Source organism: Pipistrellus kuhlii, unplaced genomic scaffold, assembly GCF_014108245.1.
Source record: "Pipistrellus kuhlii isolate mPipKuh1 unplaced genomic scaffold, mPipKuh1.p scaffold_m20_p_15, whole genome shotgun sequence".
Lineage (NCBI taxonomy): Eukaryota > Metazoa > Chordata > Mammalia > Chiroptera > Vespertilionidae > Pipistrellus > Pipistrellus kuhlii.
The window spans coordinates 23242588-23263583 of record NW_023425460.1 but is presented as its reverse complement, the minus strand read 5'-3'; the positions used below and the strand labels follow the sequence as shown (position 1 = coordinate 23263583).

The following is a 20996-nucleotide window of genomic DNA, read 5'->3' as shown; positions in this document are numbered from 1 at the left end:
AAGGGCCTGCAGGAGATGACAGCACTTTCAGTATAATTTTCTTTCTTCTCCTCCTTCCTTATGTTCACTCTGAAAATGGCGCGAGGGCAGGGAGAATGCTATGAAAAACCTGAGGGTCTCCTCTAGCTCTACTAATTTTCATTAATTAGTGATCAGTGTCTCCCCATCCTCTAAGACAGTGCTTTTTTTCTTAGAAAAGGAATATTTTGTTCAAATCTATACTCACCACCATGGGTGCTACACAAAAATGTTCCCATCTTTTGTTTTTCTGCCTCTATTCTTAGGGAAACTCTCTGAGCCTCAGTTTCCTTACATATAAAATTAGGGTGATCATAGTGTCTCCTTCACAAGGTTGGTATGAGGATTAAATATGAATACATTTAAAATATTTAAAGTGGTTCCTGGTATTTAATAACTTCCCAATAAGTGTTGGCTATTATTTTAATTATGATTCTAATTAATCTCTAATTTCAAGGTATAGAATTACTTGCAGGAAAGGGAGGATCAAGTCCCAAGTCCTTGGCATGATACCGTGTTTCTTCAGGGATAGATCCGAGAATCCCTTCCGGTGTCATTCATATGCCCTGGAGATTACCATCTTTTCAGATCATTTAGGGCTCTCTGCTTGGGGTGACCTTCCCTTCCTTCCTCACATCTCCTCCCTCCACTGTAGTAGCCCTACTGATTCTTCTAGACTTGATTGCAATGTAACTTACATTTATTTCTATGTTTACTATTAGAAGGGTTGGGAATTTATTTAGAAGTTTGGTTGCTTTTATGACCAGAAATTTGTGGGAATTTACAGCTCTTCTTTATATCCATCAGCCTGTGGTAAAATTGGTTCCATTGTTAAGGTATTTTGGGTAAAGTCACAGTTCCCAAGAACCTAGCCATGATGTGAAGTGAGGACTTACTCTACTGATCTTTGTTTGCCCAGAAGGCTTAGTCGGACATATGTTAAGTGCTCAATAAATACTTGTGGAAGAAAAAGGAGACTTTGGATCAGCATTTTAGAAATTACAGTAAAATGAATATGCATCCAATCTCCTAATACTTAATATTCTTATTGTAGTCACTTCTGGAAAATCCTATCCTGGAATGAACTTGCTTTATGTGAGAAAGACATTTGAAAGGTTGCTCTGCATTTACAAATGTGTTATCACTTTTGTGTAAGAGACAGTAGAGTAAAATTTCAGGAAAGCAAAGAGATTGAAAAATAGAGTTGACATTTGCATCTCCTTTTTTTCTTAACATGTTTTTGGTTTTATAGTTGTAACTTTAGTGCCTATGCAGACAAGAAAAAGAAGGATCTAGAAGATGTCGGGGGTTCATGATTTCTGCCTTCCTGAAATCACGGGTGGAGCAGAATGAGCAGATCACCTATTGAGAATGCTCAATAGAAATTTCCAGAGTTCACTGTTGGGCAAGATCAGAGCTACTGTTGCTGACTTTTGACCCTGAGGCCCTCAGGGACCAGTGGGTCCTGGCTTAGGTTGTCATGGAAAAAGAGATAAGAAGAGAGAATCAGGTGGGAGGCTTTTTAAATCTGACATTTCCAAATCTAGACCCATCAGGGGGATACCGTGTGCTGCTCTTTAATTGTAACCCTGATATCTGAAAAGGAAAAGCACTTTTTTGTTCATAAAAATTGGTCCCACACAGACAAATTGTAGAAGGGAAAGGGGAGAGGATTTTGAGTGACATTTGTTATATACATTTGCCTGAAGTTATGGCAATGCTGGTAGATTTTCATGCCTTATTGCAGTGGTCAGCAAACTCATTAGTCAACAGAGCCAAAAACCAACAGTACAATGATTGAAATTTCTTTTGAGAGCCAAATTTTTAAAATTTCTCCTAACACCAATTATTCAAAATAGACTCGCCCAGGCTGTGGTATTTTGTGGAAGAGCCTACTCAAGGGGCCAAAGAGTTGCATGTGGCTTGCAAGCCACAGTTTGCCAACCACGGTCCTAGTGGAACCCAAGTTCACAGGGAAATAGAAAAAGTGGGAAAACAAGTCTTTGTATTTTTAAAAAGGCATCCCTCAACATAGTAAACTGGACAAGACATGAGATAAAGGTAAGAGAAGTTTATGGTACAAAAGCACATTTAGAGAGTGGAGAAAGAATTGTTTGGAAAAGCCGAGCAGAAATGGTAATTGTGAATGACAGAGAAGAACACAAAGAAGCTGAAGGATGAAGACAGAGAGCTGAAGCTAAATCTCGTGGTTAAAAATTAAATGAAGTGATTATTCTTAACTTTAACCAAAAGGTCAATACACATTAATTTAATATCCTCTACATATCAGGCACTGCACAAGATAATTTAGTTAGGAAGTGAAGTACTTTTGTTAATATAGTTTCTATATTATTTATTTCATTTGATTATTTTTTTCCTACAGAGGATAAATAGGGAAACTGAATGGGAACAAAGACTGTTTTCTTTTTTTAAATATATGTTAGTTGATTTTAGAGAGAAAGGAAGGGAGAGGGAGAGAGAAACATTAGTGTGAGAGAGAAACATTGATCAGTTCAACGATTGAAATCACAACCTGATTATGTGAGCTGATGGGAATCGAACCAAGAACCTTTCAATGCACAGGATGATGCTCAACCAACTGAGCCACACTGGCTAGGGCAGAAAGACCATTTCTGACACTGTAAGCAGAGGAGAGGTGTTCTTTTTTTATTGAGCAGGGAGAAGTTAGGGCTTGCATTAGCAATGTTCCCCATATGCACTGCAAATGGGTGTTTGCCATTGGGGCGTCTCCAAAACAAACCCAGTCTTTCCCAATGTGTTATTCTTCACTGACGCTGCATGATGTAGGCTGGACATAACTCTTATGCAACATGCGTAAAGCCAACAAGTGGTTTTATCATGAATTTGAACCTTCTAGTATCTCCTGGGAATTTTACAGGGAAGGAGTTCCAGATTGTATTGAAATGGTTTGTGAAGGATTTATGACCCAAGTTACACACTTGCCTAAATGGCCCTCAGAAAATATTACTTTGCATTACTTGCTAAAGAAGTATTAGTTAGTTCTATTATTCTCTTCAGAAAAATGTTTGCAGTTGGTCTTGATCTTATTTTGGAAGTAAATTAATGTGATAGTTCTTTTTTTGGCCATGCATTATGAACCATAGCGCAATTAACAAAATATATGCATACATAAAATTTCAGAATGTAGCCATAAAAACATCACACAAAGTCCCAATATGTGCCATCTTATTTTTTCAAAGCAGTATATATCAGAAAAAAAACACCCCAGAATCCTTTTGTGTTATTAAAGCATTAATAATGAATCATGGATTAATTTGGTCCTGGCCAATTTGGGCCTAGTTAAGGCCCTAAATAAAGACATTAAATTCACAGCAGATATATTTATGTTACATTAGAAGGTTCCACAGTCTTAGGGAAGGATAGGCTTACATTTAAATTTTAGTTCTGGTGCCAGGATTTGTACTTTTGTGAGATCCTGTTTCCTATTTTAAGAAAAGAATAGGGACACTAACACCTAACTTAAAGTTTTGTTTTGTTTTAAACAAAGGATTAGGTAAATAAGATAATGGATATTGGATATAAGAGCACCTAGCATAATGCTTGGTATACCAAAGGTGCTCAATAAATAATTTCTTTTTTGTTCCTTATCTGTTTCTGTGGTTGACTCATCTTAGCCATCATCTGTGGTTCTCTGAATGAATGGTTATTCTCACTTCTAGCAGTTGTCTGATATGAAGACAGATATAGTTTTGAATGCATTATCTTAACCTCATGGTCAGCAAACTGCGGTTCACGGTTCACAAGCCATATGCGACTCTGGCCCCTTGAGTGTGGCTCTTCCACAAAATATCACGGCCTGGGTGAGTCTATTTTGAAGAAGTGGCATTAGAAGAAGTTTAAGTTTCAAAATTTGGCTCTCAAAAGAAATTTCAGTCTTTGTACTGTTGATATTTGGCTCTGTTGACTAATGAGTTTGCCGACCACTGTCTTAACCTCTTTCATATGGCTTTAATAATTAATCTCTTTCATATGGCTTTAATAATTAATCTAGTTAGCTATATCTGTTTTCATTGTTTGATTGGAAAAATCCTTACGATCCTGGGTATGTTTGTCATAGAGCCTCTTACTGTTGTAATGTAAAATTGACACAACATAAATATTCAATGCTGAAGAAATATTTGAATATGTAGTGGTACAATGCAGCCAATAAAAATTTTGTGTTATGGCTCAGTCAGTTTGGCTCAGTGGTTGAGTGTTGACCTATGAACCAGGAGGTCACTGTTTGATTCCTGGTCAGAGTGCAGGCCCAGGTTGCAGGTTCAATCCCTAGTAGGGGTCGTGCAGAAGGCAGCCGATCAGTGATTCTCATCATTGTTTCTCTCTCTCCCTCTTATTTCCTCTCTGAAATCAATAAAAATATTTTTAAAATGATGTTATAGTAAAATATGTAATGATTTAGATAATTTGTGAAATATAATCAAATAGAAAAGGAAGACAACAAAACACAAGGCATAGTCTGATTTCATTGGTGTTAATTTTTATATTCATAGAGACTGATTATAAAAGGCTAGTTCTATCTGGGTCATGAATTAACAAATTATAATTATTCTTTTTTTATTTTATTGATTTTTTACAGAGAGAAAGGGAGAGAGATAGAGAGCTAGAAACGTCGATGAGAGAGAAACATCAGCCAGCTGCCTCTTGCACACTCCCTACCGGGGATGTGCCCGCAACCAAAGTACATGCTCCTGACCAGAATCGAACCCGGGACCTTTCAGTCCACAGACCAATGCTCTACCACTGAGCCAAACCGGTTTCGGCGATTAACAAATTATAGTTATTCTTATTTGGCTAGCTTTCTAAAGTATATAACTCTTACTCTAACCATTAAAAGATAAGTTAAATTACATTAATAAATGAATGTCTATGATAAGTCATATAAAAACAAGATTCTTTTATGAGGAAACTATATAGTTTATTAGAAGACAAAACAAAAATGTTGAATATCATATAACTAAGCATTAAACTAAAGAAGCTAGGAAAAGAACAAAATAAGCTAAAGAAATTAGAATAAGTCGAAGATAAAGTAAAAAAAAACAGAAAAATCTGTAGTCTTGATAAATAAATGTAAGAACTGATTGAAAAGATTGGCAACTTAGCACGCTTCTCCTCTGGCAATCTTGACAATGTATGAAGTAGAACTTTTAAAATGAGGAAAAAAATCAATATAAGCTATTGATAGACTTTTAAAGAAAAGTATTTTTATTAATAAATTGAAAAATACAGATGTAGTAGACAATTACCTAAAAAAGTGTGAATTCTCAAAATTACCTCAAGAGTAAGTTAAAAATTTGAATAATAAACTATATTGAAAAACTCAATGCTCTCCTCTCAAATAACACAATTTGAGGCAAATTATATAAATCATTTAAGATACAAATATTTCTTTTGTTACATAAAGCCTTTTGAAGCATAGGATAAATGGAAAACTTATGAAATTATCTATAGGATTATTTATCATATGTCTGATACAAGGCCAGACACACATATCACAAACCTAAAACTATCAATCAATATTACATATAACTATAGATAGGACCTTTATAGAACAAAGTAGCAAAATACTAACATACAATAACATGATGGGTTTATTATAAGGATATAAAGATTATTCAATATTAGTAATTCTATTAGTTTAATTTACTTAATTGATATGGAAGAAAATACACATGATCATCCCAGTAAATGTAAAAGTGGTGCTTAACAAAATTCATCCCCCACTATTGGTTTAAGAAACCCAAACTCAGTAATTTAGAAATAAAATAAAACATCTTTATATTGATAAAGAACATATATCAGAATTATGAAGCAAATATTATGCTTAATAGTCAAACATTGCAATGATGCATTTTCATTAAAAACAAATCTATACAAAACTATTAGAATTAATAAAAGAATACTACAAAAAGAAAGTTATAAAATAAATGTTCCCTATTTAAACTGAAATAACAAACGTAATAAAAAAAATCTGAATAGTATAAATAAAACAAAATAAACACGAATCAACTTAAATGATAAAATTCTACTCAAGGATCTGAAAGCCTGGATAAATGTAGGAAATATATTAGTTCTTCCCAAATTATTAATCTAATGCAATACCAATTTAAGTTCTAATAAAATTATTTTTTAAATTAGAAAACTTGATTCTAAAGTTCAACTGAAGGACTTGTATACATGCATATAAGTATAACCAATGGACACAAAACTCTGAGAAGGGAGGGTATGTACAGGAGGGGGGGTCGATTGGTATATGTACAAAAATAATAATTTAATAAAAAATATTAAAAAAATAAAGTTCAATATAGATCCAGAGACATAGAAGCATGGAACAGATTGTGGAACCTCAGGGGAAAGTGGGGAAGGGTGGGTGGGAGGAGATCAACCAAAGAACTTGTATGCATATATGCATAACCATGGACACAGACATAGCGTGGTGGAGGCCTGGGGTAGGGGGCAGAGGCAGGCTAGAAAGGGTCAATGGAGGAAAAAAGGGGACATGTGTAATGCTTTCAACAAAGTATTTTTAAATTTAAAGTTCACTTGGAAGAAAAAAATGTGGAATAAATGTCACAAAATGTATTAAAAATACAGAATTATTTGGAACCAGCCTAATCAAAACTTAAAACTAAAACAGGCACAGAAATGGACAGATTAATGTGATAGAAAAAAAATCTAACCCATTGTTTTGTCTACATTGGAATTTTCCCATAGGTGGTATTTTAAATCATATAAATATCTTACACAATTTGAAAAATAGATAAAGTTGGCATACTGTCTTACAACATACCCCAAAATTCTAAGTGCATGAAAGAATTAACCTTTAAAAACATTGTGTGACTACTAGGAGATGATGTGGGAGAATATTTTTGTAGTCCTGTGAAGCAGAAGGCTTTCCTAACCAAGCATATCATGAGCCATAAATAAAAAAGATGAACAGATTTGACTACATAAAAGTTACAAACATCTGTAATGGCAAATAAAGATAAAAAGAAGCTGCGGACTGGGAGAAAGTGATTGCTATTTACACAGATACAGAGAATTATTTATAATATGCAAAGAGTACTTTAAAATAAAAAACAGAGTCACAAATCAGTGAACAAAAGAGCAAGGAACATGAGCAGTCAATTCACACATACAAAAAAAATATATAGTTTGTAAATGTGTCATTTAAATATGTATGGTCATCATCTTCAGTGATTAGAAAAGGCAAATTAAAAAACACACACAAGATAATTTAATTTTTGTCTCTTTTGTGACAAACTTTGAAAAGATTTCAAATAACAAAACATAGCTAACATATACTGAATACTTCATAATATAGACTATGTCCTTGTCTATGTATTAGCATGTACACACACAACCTGATTAAATCAGGGCATTATAAACGTGCAGGTGGTCAGGAGCCATGTTCTCCCAACTTTTAAAATGTTGTTTACTTTTTATTCAATATCAGGAAGCACATACAATCTAATTTTAAAAGAAAGATACACACACTCTTGGGAAAGTTAAGCACATTCATCTGGCCCACACATCATCATCATTGTTGCAAAAACAATTCTGACCACTAGAAATCTCTCTTTTGAGGAAGAGTATTTTCAAATAGAATAAAAAATTATTTTAAAAGTCTGCTTAAAATATTGCAGAATTTATGGTCTAGTAGAAATACCTCTGGATTTTTAGCATAGCCTTATTAAATAAATGTTATAGAGGTACATTTTATCACTTATTTGCCTTTAAATGTCAACAAGTTAGCATCCCTTTCTTTCTGCAGCCCTCTCTGACACCACCACTCCTCTACAAATCCTCCAGTCTCTGCTCTCAACTTGGATAAGAATATCAGAAACTCTGAAACAGAAACTCTCATAAATTACCTGTTCTTGGTGACTTTGAAGATTGGGAGATGAATACCGACAGATTTTTCATCGAAAAAGGGATTTTGGAAAATTTTAGTAGCAGATGGAAACCGTGTATGTGTTAGAGAGGAAGTGTGTGATGGGAAAGAAATTTAAAGCCTTAAAATTAGAAAACATGAGGAGCTATGGATGGCTGTTGTGTTATCTTCACTCAGTTACGATACCCAACTCTTCCCATTATGCCTGCCTTTTTTTTTTTTTTTTTTTTTTTTTTTTTACTTATTTATGCAGGGTTGATTCTTGCATGTGCGCTAACCGGGGATTGAACCCACAACCTTGGTTTATAGGGATGACACTCTAACCAACTGAGCTACCCAGCCAGGGCATCTTTGTATGTATATTAATTCCTAAGTTGAAGTACAAATTTGAAACTGGTAATCACAGCATGCAATTTAGATATCCTTCAGCTTCAATGCAGACATTTATGCAATAATTCTGAAACCAATCATTTATGTGACAGATTACAGAAACCTGATGTCTTGTATTTCAGTAATTCTTGGTCTCATGTTATTATTTTTCTCTTTTTTTCCTCATTGAGATTGTCCTTTGGAACTTATCTTCCTCATTTTTTTAAATTAAATTATTATCTGTGTACATATTTTAACATCGCCCCCCCCCCACTACATACCCTCCCTCCCCAGAGTTTTGTGTCCATTGGTTGTACTTATCTTCCTCATTGAGATTGTCCTTGGATATGGTTTACACTGACCCATTTCAAAAAATTAAATTGAAAACTCCATTCTCACCAAGACTGCCAATCACTAATTAATAAATATATTTGATCATTGAATCAAGAAACAGCTGGTCGATGTTTCTCTCTCATTGATGTTTCTAGCTCTCTATCTCTCTCCCTTCCTCTCTGTAAAAAATCAATAAAATATATATTAAAAAAAAAAAGAAAAAAAAGAAAGAAACTTGGGACTGGGTATCAGGAGGAAGTGACAACAGATAAGGCTTGTTAGGTAGGCAAGAATTAAATTAGTATTGGCATGATAGAATATTCTTATTTTATTATGAAGTCACTGAAATCAGCATGGAAAAATGCTAATAGGACCTGGTGTACTTTAAAAGGTGACTCCATGACTTTTGTTAAGAGTAGCTTAGAGGCAAAAATCCTAGTTTAATGACAGTTGGGGGAAAAGAAGAGCAGAACTATGATTGTAATGATAGTGTTATGCATATAACCGATGACAATACTGCTTGTTAAATGAAGGAACTACCTAATTGGAGAACAAAAGGGAGAGGTAAAAGATAAAGAAAAACATTATTGAGTATCAATGTACCAGACTCTAAGCTGTGCACTGATTCTATCTTTTTGGATAAACTGTAACAACTCTATTATCCCCAATGAGGATGAAGAGAGGTAGGGCCATCGCCTCCCCAAGGACATACACTCATCTTTTTAGCTCCAGCTTTTATTCCTGAGCCTTGTGCTCAGTGGACACTTCATTTGTATTTGCTGAACAGAACGGAAATTTCATATAGCCTTTCTGACTACTAAGACATTTTTGGCCCTAATTTTCTAGTTTCACTGAATAATATTAAAATACACAACATTTTGCTCTGTGTTGTTCATTATTGATTCACAAGTAGAAGGATATCCACATGAAAACCATGGGATCATGATTCAAACTGACATAGGCTCAAATGTTGGGTTCCAACCCATAAGAACTTTGCAAAAAGTCTCCTGCTAAATGACTTTGGACTAAAGTGTTCCCGAGTGCCCCTGTCACTCACACTCCGCATCCCCGCTAATTATTGTACTGTACAAAGAACTTCTGCAAACATACTCTTACTATCCTAAGTGAATAGCTCTACTGAGGCTGTCAGAGCTCGTATTTCGTATTTCGGAGCCTTTGGGTCTAAATTTAAAGCTCCAAATTAGGTCAGTTTAAATATGAGACTCCCTCAGCATTCAGACCTCACAGCCCAATTATTCTTCCCCTGGGGAGGAGGGCGTGTCCTCCAAGTGGGAGGTGCTGTTTCCTCTTCAGACACCAGCAGGGTTTTGGTGTCGGGCTGCCTGGTCATTCATGGCAATTGCTGTGTATTTTCGAAGATGCCTTCACTATGTTCACAGTGTCTGTGCCTATCTGTGCTTCCTCTGTGATCTGGACCTGGCAGGCTCTCAAAGCCACCAAACGGGTCTCCTTTAATGGAGTCTCTGGCCGTGTCTGGCTGTGAGTCTGGGCATAGCCAAAGGGCGGGACTCAGAGTGAAGGGACTATTCCTTTTAACCGTGATCTTAACCATGGAGGGCCTGCCCATGTCCCCCGGAGCTGTGTAATGCAGCCTGAGTTAAAAATGAGGGTCAGTGAGAGGTGCATTTTAGCTTTTCTCTGTTAAATAAAGGACCTGAAAGTTTCTTTCTCAGTCTAAGACTCAGTGCTGCTCAGGATTCCATTTATACCCTGTTTCCAGGGTGGTATGTGCCAGGCTGCTGGAGGTCACTCCTACTTCTCCCACTTAGTAACTGTCACTTTGGAAAGCTTCTCCGTGTCCCCAAGTCTTACCCTCTTTATTGGAAAGTCGGTATAGCAATGGTCCTATCCCATTGGTTTCCCCAGGATTAAACATGTTGATCTCTGTGCCTGGCACAGGGCAGGAGCCACTCAAGGATGTAAGAGCTATTATTAGCACCATTGCTATCATCATCGTAGGTGCCAGTTTTAATTGGTTCAAAGTAGATGCCTGAGTTGTGAGTCACTGTTACAGATCTTGGAGAAAGGGGGTTGCTGAGGTAAGCATTTCTATGTGCCAACAGTTTCCCCCTCCATGGTCTCAGGTTCTGATTTCTGACTTCCACTGCTAGTAATCGGAGACATTAAGTACATCTCATAAGCCAATTTGCTTTGTGCAGAAGGCCCCCGCTGAAAAGATAAGTCCTAAACACAATCCTAATAGAAGAGGTGGATAGAATGCTGAAGGTGAGTTAACAGGCGCGAGCAGCAGTTGCCTTTATACACAGCACTTTGCCAGTCTTTTAGGAGATACTGTAGAATCCTCATTTCCTTCGTTTCTTTCTCTGTTAGATGCAGCGTCTGCACTGGTTTAAACCCTGTCAGGTTTGTTTTCTTCTGAGACCTACACGGGACTGGTTTTCTGCTCACCTCCCATGTGGATCCTTAGGACCTCTCTCGGAGTTTCATCTAATCTCTTATTTTATTAGCAAATTGGTAAAGTCTAGAACAGTAGGTAAAAGTTCCCTAGATAATTAGCACTTTGCTGCATAAATGGAGCTTGGCCGAAGTACTTTAGGTGAGAACATCTTTCAGTTAACTAACTTTGTACAAGTGGAATGATGACTAAGGAGTCAATTCCTTTGAGGAAATTAGGCATACTAAATTGACTATGAAAAACGTTGGCATTAAAAAAATCTAAACAAGCCGAAGCCGGTTTGGCTCAGTAGTAGAGCGTCAGTCTGCGGACTGAAAGGTCCCGGGTTCGATTCCGGTCGGGGGCATGTACATTGGTTGTGGGCACATCCCCGGTGGGGGGTGTGCAGGAGGTAGCTGGTCGATGTTTCTCTCTCATCGACGTTTCTAGCTCTCTATCTCTCTCCCTTCCTTTCTGTAAAAAATCAATAATATATATATATATATATTTAAAAAATCAAAACAAATTCTTAGGTGTAGAATACTTGGCAAACTAGAATATTCTATAGAAACAAGGTACTCTTGTAGTTAATTCTGCTGTGTAAATCTGATGTTCTTTAAGCCAACTGGGCACTTCAGAATAGGGCTCATTTTTGAACTGCTGGGGAAGAGAACACATTACCACATCACTGAAAGTGGTATTTTATGGAATTGTAAACCAGTTTGTTCACTTAGTCATTTCATCTGGACAAACCATAAGGTCCTAATTCTCTTCAGCTATGTTATTGACTAGGCAGGACATTGTACATAACCTTGCAAACAAGAGGGAGCTATCTTAATCCGTATCATTACTTCCCTCTAAATATTATCAGGGACCAAACCCTATTGAAATAAGCAAAACCTGAAAAATGTTTTCCACCTGATCTTTAATACCTACATATATAAAATTACACACACAATATTTGTATGAGGGGGGGGGGCACCCTTAGTTTATGTACCTTTAAAAAAAGTCAGGTTAGAGAGCTCAAGGTACCAGCATATTTTAGTCAAAACAAGCATTTTTATGAGATAAAATATTTTAATTTTTGCTTTGGGTCAATCAGAAATACCAAACAAAATTTTGTATCAAAAATGCAATCTAGTTGTTAAATGCTGATAACCGAGTTGGGTTGGGCTTGATGGAATAAGGCGATAAAGGAGCTTTCCTGATCCAATGAGCAGAAAACATTTGTTCAGATTGGACAGCACTGGGCCAGGAGCAGATGGGCCTGGGACTGTGAATGGAGAGTGCCACTGTGGCCTGAGCTCCTTTCCCAGATGCTTTCCTGGGGGCAGTGCAGACGGACAGAACTGCACTTGAGAGGAGCCTGGTTACTGTGTCCATGAGCGAGATAAAATGGTGTTTATCCTCTGCCAATCAATATTGTCTTGTTTGAACTTATTGAGTCATTTAGAGGCGCATAAGGTAACGAAAACCATTGTGCAATAGGACCCGGGGCACTCCCCAGCGTTTAGAGAAATGGCAATATTTTAAATGAGTTACTGAAACAGATTTTTAACACCAGCTGACTGTGTGATGAAATGAACACACACTGTGACAGGGTGACTCCGGGTTTTGGTGTAAAAGGAATTGGGATTTTAACTAAGACTTTTCTTGAGCAACATTTTCTAAAGGATATTGTCCTCTTGTTTTGTTCAGAATAAAGAAAAAGTATAGGTGTCTCTTTCTCCTAATAAATGAAATGAAGTTAGTACTTGTGGCTAATTAATGCTTCATTATTTATGTAGCATAAAGATCATTTTGTAAAGTTTTATGAGTAATGTCTTGACAAAGAGAAACTAATGGATAGGTTCAGAAAATTTTAGGACATTTTTCTGGAGGTTGTTACAAATAGAGTGATGGAAAGGGAAGAAAAGTTTGCTGAATTCCTTGTGTGCTAGGAACTGTGCTATCTGTTTTGCTCTATCATCTCATTTAATTTTCACTAAATTCCATGGGGTAGTTTTTACCTCTGTTTTGTAGGTGAGGGATCTGGGATCCAGAGAAGTTTAATATTATGGCCAAGGCTGTAAATCTAGGGAGTTTGGGTACAGGCATCCCAACTCAGCTCTGCCAGGAAAACAGTCCAGTGTTTATGCCATAATTAATTTTGAATGTCTTGAAGATAGCTGTGGTCCCTTTTGATGGGATGACTAGACTATAAGGTCCCTTTTTAATTGGGATGATTTCAACAGTGATGGCTTAATCAGTTGTTATTGTGAATGTTGCATATGGGCTCTAAAAATGATTTGTTCTTTCTCAACCTGTGTTCTCAGGAATATCATTTCTGAGAGACATGTATAGGTGTTCCTGGAAGATGTTCTGTTGTAAATTAAGCTTGGGAAGCCAAACATTGCCTACTCTCCTGGATATTTACAACAAATGAGCATATTTACACACAGTGTGAATGCCCAGTCACTGTGAATGTAGTACAGTGGTTACTTGCTTAGGGCTCTGGAGTCAGACCATCTGGCTGGGGAGCCTGGCTCTGCCACTCCCGAACCGGGTGATGTCAAACCTGTTAAGGCCTCAATGTTCTCACTTGTAAAATGCTATACTAGCATCCACCTTACATAGCTTTTCTAAGAGTAACATGAAAGACATGCATGGAAAGTGCTAAGAAGTGCACTTGGCAATATGGTGCTTAATACATGCCTGTCATTATTGTTCCTACTCAAAGCACTCAAGACCTGTGTAGCCACCGTTTCCTCAACTTAGTTGACAATAGAATCACTTTTTTTTTTGGAGCCACATTTAGTGTCCATTGAAGATAGTATAAGAAATGTATTTGAAATGATACCAAGGCAATGTGGTATTGGTCGGAAATAATAATGGAATATTCAGTGTTTTTATATCCACTATGTCATTTTATATTTGCCTTTCACAACCAATTTTTTTTTTTTCTTGCCGACTCTTTCTTCCCTGCCCTTACACTTGATGAATAATACATTGGAACAGGACAATGTGAGAATTGTCTCAGATGGGCAGTATCAACATGATTCCAGAAAACCCGGCTCTTTCCAATGAACCTGTAAGTCATTTGTCTCTTACTCTGCATTTGGCAGGGGAGGCCTCCGTGGTTTGACAAATAGGTGAGATCACTTTCATTTTCAGGCCTGTGGTATGCATCTCAGCACATATGATAAAGAATATTTCAGACAAAACCAATACATCTTTGCTTCTAAATTATAAATAGAGTTGAATTTACTGGTGTATGTTTTGCAAAACACTAATCCTGCACAAATAACACGTACTTCATCTTGATTCTTGGAGACACACAGCACACAACAGAAAAGTTCTGCAGTAGATAAACTTGTTTAACTTGAAACCCATTCTCCTTAGAACTTCCTTTGGTAATCATGGAACAAAAGTATTTCAATCAGAATGTTTTTTTTAATATATCTGGTAGGAATGGGATAATACTGATAAGGGTCCTGATTGATTTATTTTTTAGATAAAATACCAGCATATTCTGGTTGTGAATCATCTTTTCTTTGGAGTGAACAAAAAGATCATGGGAAAACACATCCACTGCAGTACAAGTACCCCAACCACCCTAAGAGGAAAGGATCTAATAACTACCCATCACAGGGTTGAGATTTAACACACTGAAAGCCGACCATTTTCACCCTGGCCGGTTTGGCTCAGTGGATAGAATGTCAGCCTGCAGACTGAAGGTGTGGGTTCGATTCCAATCAAGGGCACATGCCCAGGTTGTGGGCTTGATCCCCAGTGGGGGTTGTGCAAGAGGCAGCCATTCCATGATTCTCTCTCATCATTGATGTTTCTTTCTCTCCCTCTCCCTTCTTCTCTAAAATTAACAAAAATATACTTCAAACAAAGAAGTCCTGACCATTTTCTATGACTGTTTGATTTTTTTTCTAAAATGAAAATTGAAAGCATAAGGCATTCCTTTGGTTAGTACAATAATGGCATAGGAAATAGCAAGAATTCATCCAGGTGTTTTTTTTTTCTTTTATCTTATTTGTTTGTTTTGGTGGTGGTACAGGATAAAGGAGAAAAAGAAAGATAACCAAATATATGGACTGTAAGTATGATAGGAATTAGGACCCATACAGAGAACTCAGAATTGGCCAGTGACATTAATACTACTTCTCTTCAGTCAGCCACAACTCTCTGCTGTCTGGCTATTGCTGAATAAACATTTCGGAAGCCTTAGCCCCATTCTTGAACCCAGAGTGGTAAATCTACATTTTTCAGCCTCAGACAATGATTAAAGGAGCCAAAGCTGGCCGCCATCTCATTTTGAGATTATATGATCATCCCAGTATTTCCTTTTGTTTTCAGGTTGCTTCAGAGTATACAAACAAACTAGAAAAATCCCTGAATTTGGCTCGGTAGTAGAAGAGAATAAAAGCTGTTTTCACCGCGTTGCACTGATCCATACTGTACAGTTTGACAGATTTGAAATAGAAAAAGCGAAAACACATGGACCGTACCTGAGTGATTTCAGAGATCCCCGCCCGGAAAAGGTTTCCTTGATTATGGCGAATTCAACGTGTCACTCTGTTATGCTCTAATCATCATATCAAACTCCAAAGGTTCAGTGGCGTTGGGTTTGGTTTACAATTCTTGGGAGTTAAACTTTAACTCACCCTGTCTCTTGCATCCATGCAGCCCTTTGACCAGATAACTGGGTCACTACAGCTCAAACAGAGTCTACAAAACTGCTGCTGTCGTTTGTGTACAGAATGAAAATGAATTTTGCATTAAACACTTTGATATGAGTAATATTTTGAAGCTTTTCAGAACATATATTTGAAAAGTAGAACTCACGGCAATTTGGCTACCTAAGCTGTTTTTTCTTACGTTAGTTCCCAGTGTTGTGCTTATGCCAAAATGATATTAAGATGAAGGGAATTTAAGGAAATGTTCTTTTCACACTTTTTGTATCACTGTATTACATGGAGTAAAGTGTGGATTTTCAGGTCAAATATGTAGCTAAATGGTAGCTTGTAAAACTAAAACACACAAAGCATTTACATAACCAAGCAAATAGGGTCAGATCAGATTGGACAAGCATGCTTTTCATACAAGTTGCTCACTCAGATTTCAAGAGAATGAGCAACTGTGAAAGCATAATAATCAGTTATGTTCTGGATTATACAAGAGCCAAGGCCATTGTTGCTAGTTTGAATCCCAGTAGTAACTGTTTTTTAAAGAATAGAGAAATGCTACTTTTAAAGATATAAAGTCTACATTCTACATTCGGTGAGAAGAGCTCTGGTATACAACATATTAAAACCAGAACAGAATAGAAAATGTCAACCAAATTGCATCTAGAAAGAGTAGGAAGTGTTCATAAAACTTCTATTTCAGTTACCTGCATGTATGTACTGGTTGTAAATTTTATTTATTGGGGAGCATAATTTTACTTATTTTCTTATTTACTCTTTAAACTGTACATTTTTATTGATTTCAGAGAAGAAAGGAGGAGAGACAGAAATATCAGTGATGAGAGAGAATCATTGATCCTCTGTCTCCTGCATGTCATCCTCCACTAGGAGATGAGCCTGCAATTCTGGAGAGTGCCCTGACCTGGAATATAGTACCCTGACTTCCTGTTTCATAGGTTGATGCTCAATCACTGAGCCACACTAGCCAGGCAGGGAACAAAATTTGAAAAACTTAGAAAATACTGTGTTAATCTTCAGAGATTTAGTGGTTGACATGCCAGATATAAAGTATATGTATTAAGCAAATACTACCCCAATGATTAACTTAGTTGTTACAAGTACTACAAAGAAGTACAGGAAGCTAAACAATGTAAGATACCTGGACCTAATCTAGTGTGAAACTGGGGGATGGGAGTGACGTGGGGTGTTGACAAGTCTTCTAGAAAGTCAGATATTTCAGCTGAGGACTGAGGGATGTCAGGGATGGAAGGATGGATAATCTAATAGATGGAAGTAACACATGTGGATGCACTGAGTTTGAGTGAGTTTGGCCCATTTAATTAACTGGTAGAGAAGTCAAGTTATGAGGGGCAGAGGAGAAAGTAGTGGAGGCCCACTCATACTTTTCAGTGTTATCCTGGGGCAATAGGAAGTCACTGTTTTCTGAAGGTGAGCCACATGATCTGCTTGTGTGTATTCTAGGTGTAGAGTTAAGGAGAACTTGTCATAAGATGACAGTGCCTGTCCTCCTTTGACTTATAATTGACATGCAACATTCTATTAGTCACTCCTTTTTATAAATCAAAATATGTTTAAGTTAGAATTATTTTTTAATGTATGCATTTAAATAAGAGTTAGTGATTTGTATTTGAGGGAGGCAAAGAAGATAATAGACTAGTTAAAGAGGAGGTAGAGGTGATGGTGGTTAAGCTTAGGGTGGTAGCATTAGAGTGAGAAAAATGGACAAAAGAAGAGGTTTGCAAAATGCACTGTAATCAGGTCCATAGTAGGTGCTCATTAAATGATAGCTGTTATCAATCATTTGCATGTTATCAATCATTTGGCTTGTGGATTTTAATAAATTTGTTTTTAATGTCTTTTTTTAATAACTTTGCCACCCAGCAGAACCGTCATATTTAGCCCAGCCAGTGTGGCTTAGTGGTTGAACATCAATCTATAAACCAGGAAGTCAGGGTTTGATTCCTGGTCATGGCAAATGTTCTTGTTGCAGGTTTAATCTCTAGTATGGGGCATGCAGGAGAAAAACCAATCAATTATTCTCTGTCATCATTGATATTTCTATCTCTCTATTTCCCTTCCTTTCTGAAATCAATAAAAATAAAATCTATACTAATAAAAGGGTAAAATGCTAATTAGACTGGATAGACCAGACATCTTCTGGTTGTCTGGTCTTCCTTATGGACAAAGCCACAGTGGCAGGGGCCAAGGCAGAGGCAGTTAGGGGTGAACAGGTAGGCAGGCAAGTGAGCAGTTAGCAGTCAGCAGTCCCAGATTGTGAGAGGGATGTCCCACTGCCAGTTAAGGCCTGAACCCACAGGGGTCCCGGATTGGAGAGGGTACAGGCCAGGCTGAGGGACATCCCCCCCATGCAAGAATTTCATGCACCAGGCCTCTGGTATATAAAAATATTTTAAAAATCATTGATTATTGCTGGCTTAGGCAAAACATAAAGCTTAAAATAAACTAAAGTACAATTCAAAGTCAGAGATGACCAAGTGTAAAAAATGTCCCTTCCAACCATCCTCTTCACCTAACTCAATAAAAGATTTATTTACTATTTTCAATTTTCTAGGAATTCAAAATTCATTTTAGATGTTGGGTGGTTGGATTTGAGTAATTAACTTGAAACATTCTAAAGAATGAAAGGGCCAAATCAGACACACTTTGTAGGGCAAAAGCCCAATTCTCTTTCCTTGTCTATTGTGCAGAGAGAGCTTTGATCCTGAATCTGGCACCTGAGGAACCTAGTCTTAATGGCCTCACTTATGAGCTATGTAACCTTGATTGTGCTTTTGCCTCTTTTCTGAGTCTCAGTGTTGTTGCCTTTAATAAGGAAAACATCTCCCTTCCTTGTCTACGTCATTGACTATTGAGAAGCCAAATGAATTGATGTATGTATATGAAAATAATTTGAAAAAAATAATAGTTTCATAAGAGCACAGAGTGGAATCATTCATTACAGAGAAAATTAAATCCACATGCTTCAGTCTATGTCCATAATGCTTCTTGCTTTACTCTGTGAATGAGGACTTCTAGGATTTATGCCTGCTCTTTAGAGATTCACAGCATTTCAAACCTAAAAGCTGGATGCTATTCTTAATGCCTACAAGACGACTCTGACAGATAGCAGAATTTGAGTCTGTGGTTTAGAATCCATCTGTTCTCATAATGTCATAGCCTAGGATTTTAGACTTTTAAAAAGTTTTGTAACTAGAGCCATCTAGTGTTGAACTGATCAAAACACACACACACACACACACACACACACACACACACACCTTTGCTTTGTGCTTTAGGAAATTGCATTTGGTTCTCCTGAATAACAGTTTCAGTATCACACAATTGTAGGATTAAATGAGTACTTGAGAATTTACCTGAAGTCTAGACCAAAAACCATGGCAGCTAGTGAGATGTTCCTCCACCCCTCAGGCTTGCCCTTTAAACATGAGTTGAGCCGAAACTGGTTTGGCTCAGTGGATAGAGCACCAGCCTGTGGACTGAAAGGTCCCAGGTTCGATTCCAGTCAAAGGCATGTACCTTGGTTGCCGGCACATCCACAGTAGGGGGTGTGCAGGAGGCAGCTAATCGATGTTTCTCTCTCATCAATGTTTCTAAGTCTCTATCCCTCTCCCTTCCTCTCTGTAAAAAATCAATAAAATATATTCAAACAAACAAACAAACAAACAAAAAACAACCATGAGTTGAGTATCTCCAATGCAAAAATTTGTGCACCTTGAAAAGAAACTTGGGTTGTGAGGCTGTGGTGGGCACAGGGGCAAATCTTAGCCCATTCTTTGCACCCCACCCAGCCCCTCCCACCGTGGCCCCCAGCCCCTGTCTGCTGGCACTGCTTCTATTGTACATGCTGACGGCACTGGTCTCGCTCACATCTGCTTGCACTGTCAGCGGGTGTGAATAGTGACTCCTGCTCCTATTGCCCCTCGGGAGCAGGGGGAGGTGGAGAAGCCCTCAGAGGTGATCAGGGATGGCAGCTGCTGCTTGCGCCCTCTGATGGCACTGAGAGATTGGGGCCAACACCAGCAGCAGATGTGATCACCAGGTGGAGCTGCGATACACAGGAGCAAAGAATTTTTATTAACCAGAGGCTTGCCCCAATGACAGTGACCAGAGCCCCATCTTGGTCTGGCACTCCCACTCACCTGCTCCACCATCCTGCTGCAGCCGATGCCCGCCATGTTCTGTGCGCACCTCCTAGTAGTCAGCACATGTCATAGTGACCAGTTGTTTGGTTGGTTGTTTGTTCCACTGCTTGGTCTATTTGCATATCAGTCTTTTATTGTACAGGATAGTCACGTCTGTGTTTCATGAATGTTTTTGAAATCAGAGTTTTAAATGTCTTCTTATATTTTGAAAGCGATATTATTTAGCTCAATCATCCTAAAAGAAAACATTGATTTTTTTTCTTTTTTTAAATGTATTTTATTGATTTTTAACAGTTGAGCAGCCTTAGCATATCATTAGCATATTATGCTTTGATTGGTTGAATGGACCACCAGATGACTGGACACTTAGCATATTAGGCTTTTATTATATAGGATTATTAGATTCAGAGATATTTGATAGACATTCAGATCCAAAAAGAATGCTATTGCCAAAACCGGTTTGGATCAGTGGATAGTGTTGGCCTGGAGACTCAAGGGTCCCAGGTTCAATTCCGGTCAAGGGCATGTACCCTGGTTGTGGGCACATCCCCAGTGGTGGGTGTACAGGGGGCAGCTGATTGATGATTCTCTCTCATCGATGTTTCTAACTCTCTATCCCTCTCTCTTCCTCTCTGTAAAAAAATCAATAAAATATATTTTAAAAAATAAAAAATAGTATATAAATTTTAAAATAATTAGTATTATAATACCTACATAAATTCTTATTGTTAAAATTCATATACTGAAGTGAATATTTTTAGTTGTTCCACATTCTTTTTTAATAGCATTCTTTCTTTTTTAAAAATATATTTTATTGATTTTTTTACAGAGAGGAAGAGAGAGGGATAGAGAGTTAGAAACATCGATGAGAGAGAAACATCGATCAGCTGCCTCTTGCACACCCCCTACTGGGGTTGTGCCCGCAACCAAGGTTACATGACCTTAAACAGAATTGAACCTGGTACCCTTGAGTCTGCAGGCCGATGCTCTATCCACTGAGCTAAACTGGTTTCAGCAATATATATACTATTATTAATAAAGAGTGTCCTAAATAAGTTTATTGGTAA

General features: G+C 37.4%; 1 protein-coding gene across 4 annotated transcripts in view; it reads right to left on the bottom strand.

Annotated features, from left to right (window-relative positions):
* A1CF (APOBEC1 complementation factor) overlaps positions 1–15669 on the bottom strand; it is a 71814-nt gene extending 56145 nt beyond the window's left edge. For all 4 annotated transcript variants that reach the window (XM_036438448.2, XM_036438451.2, XM_045581874.1 and 1 more), the window contains exon 1: positions 15569–15669. The gene's annotated coding sequence lies outside the window, so the exon portion shown is untranslated. The remainder of the gene's footprint in view (positions 1–15568) is intronic.
* Between the last annotated feature and the right edge of the window lie 5327 nt (positions 15670–20996).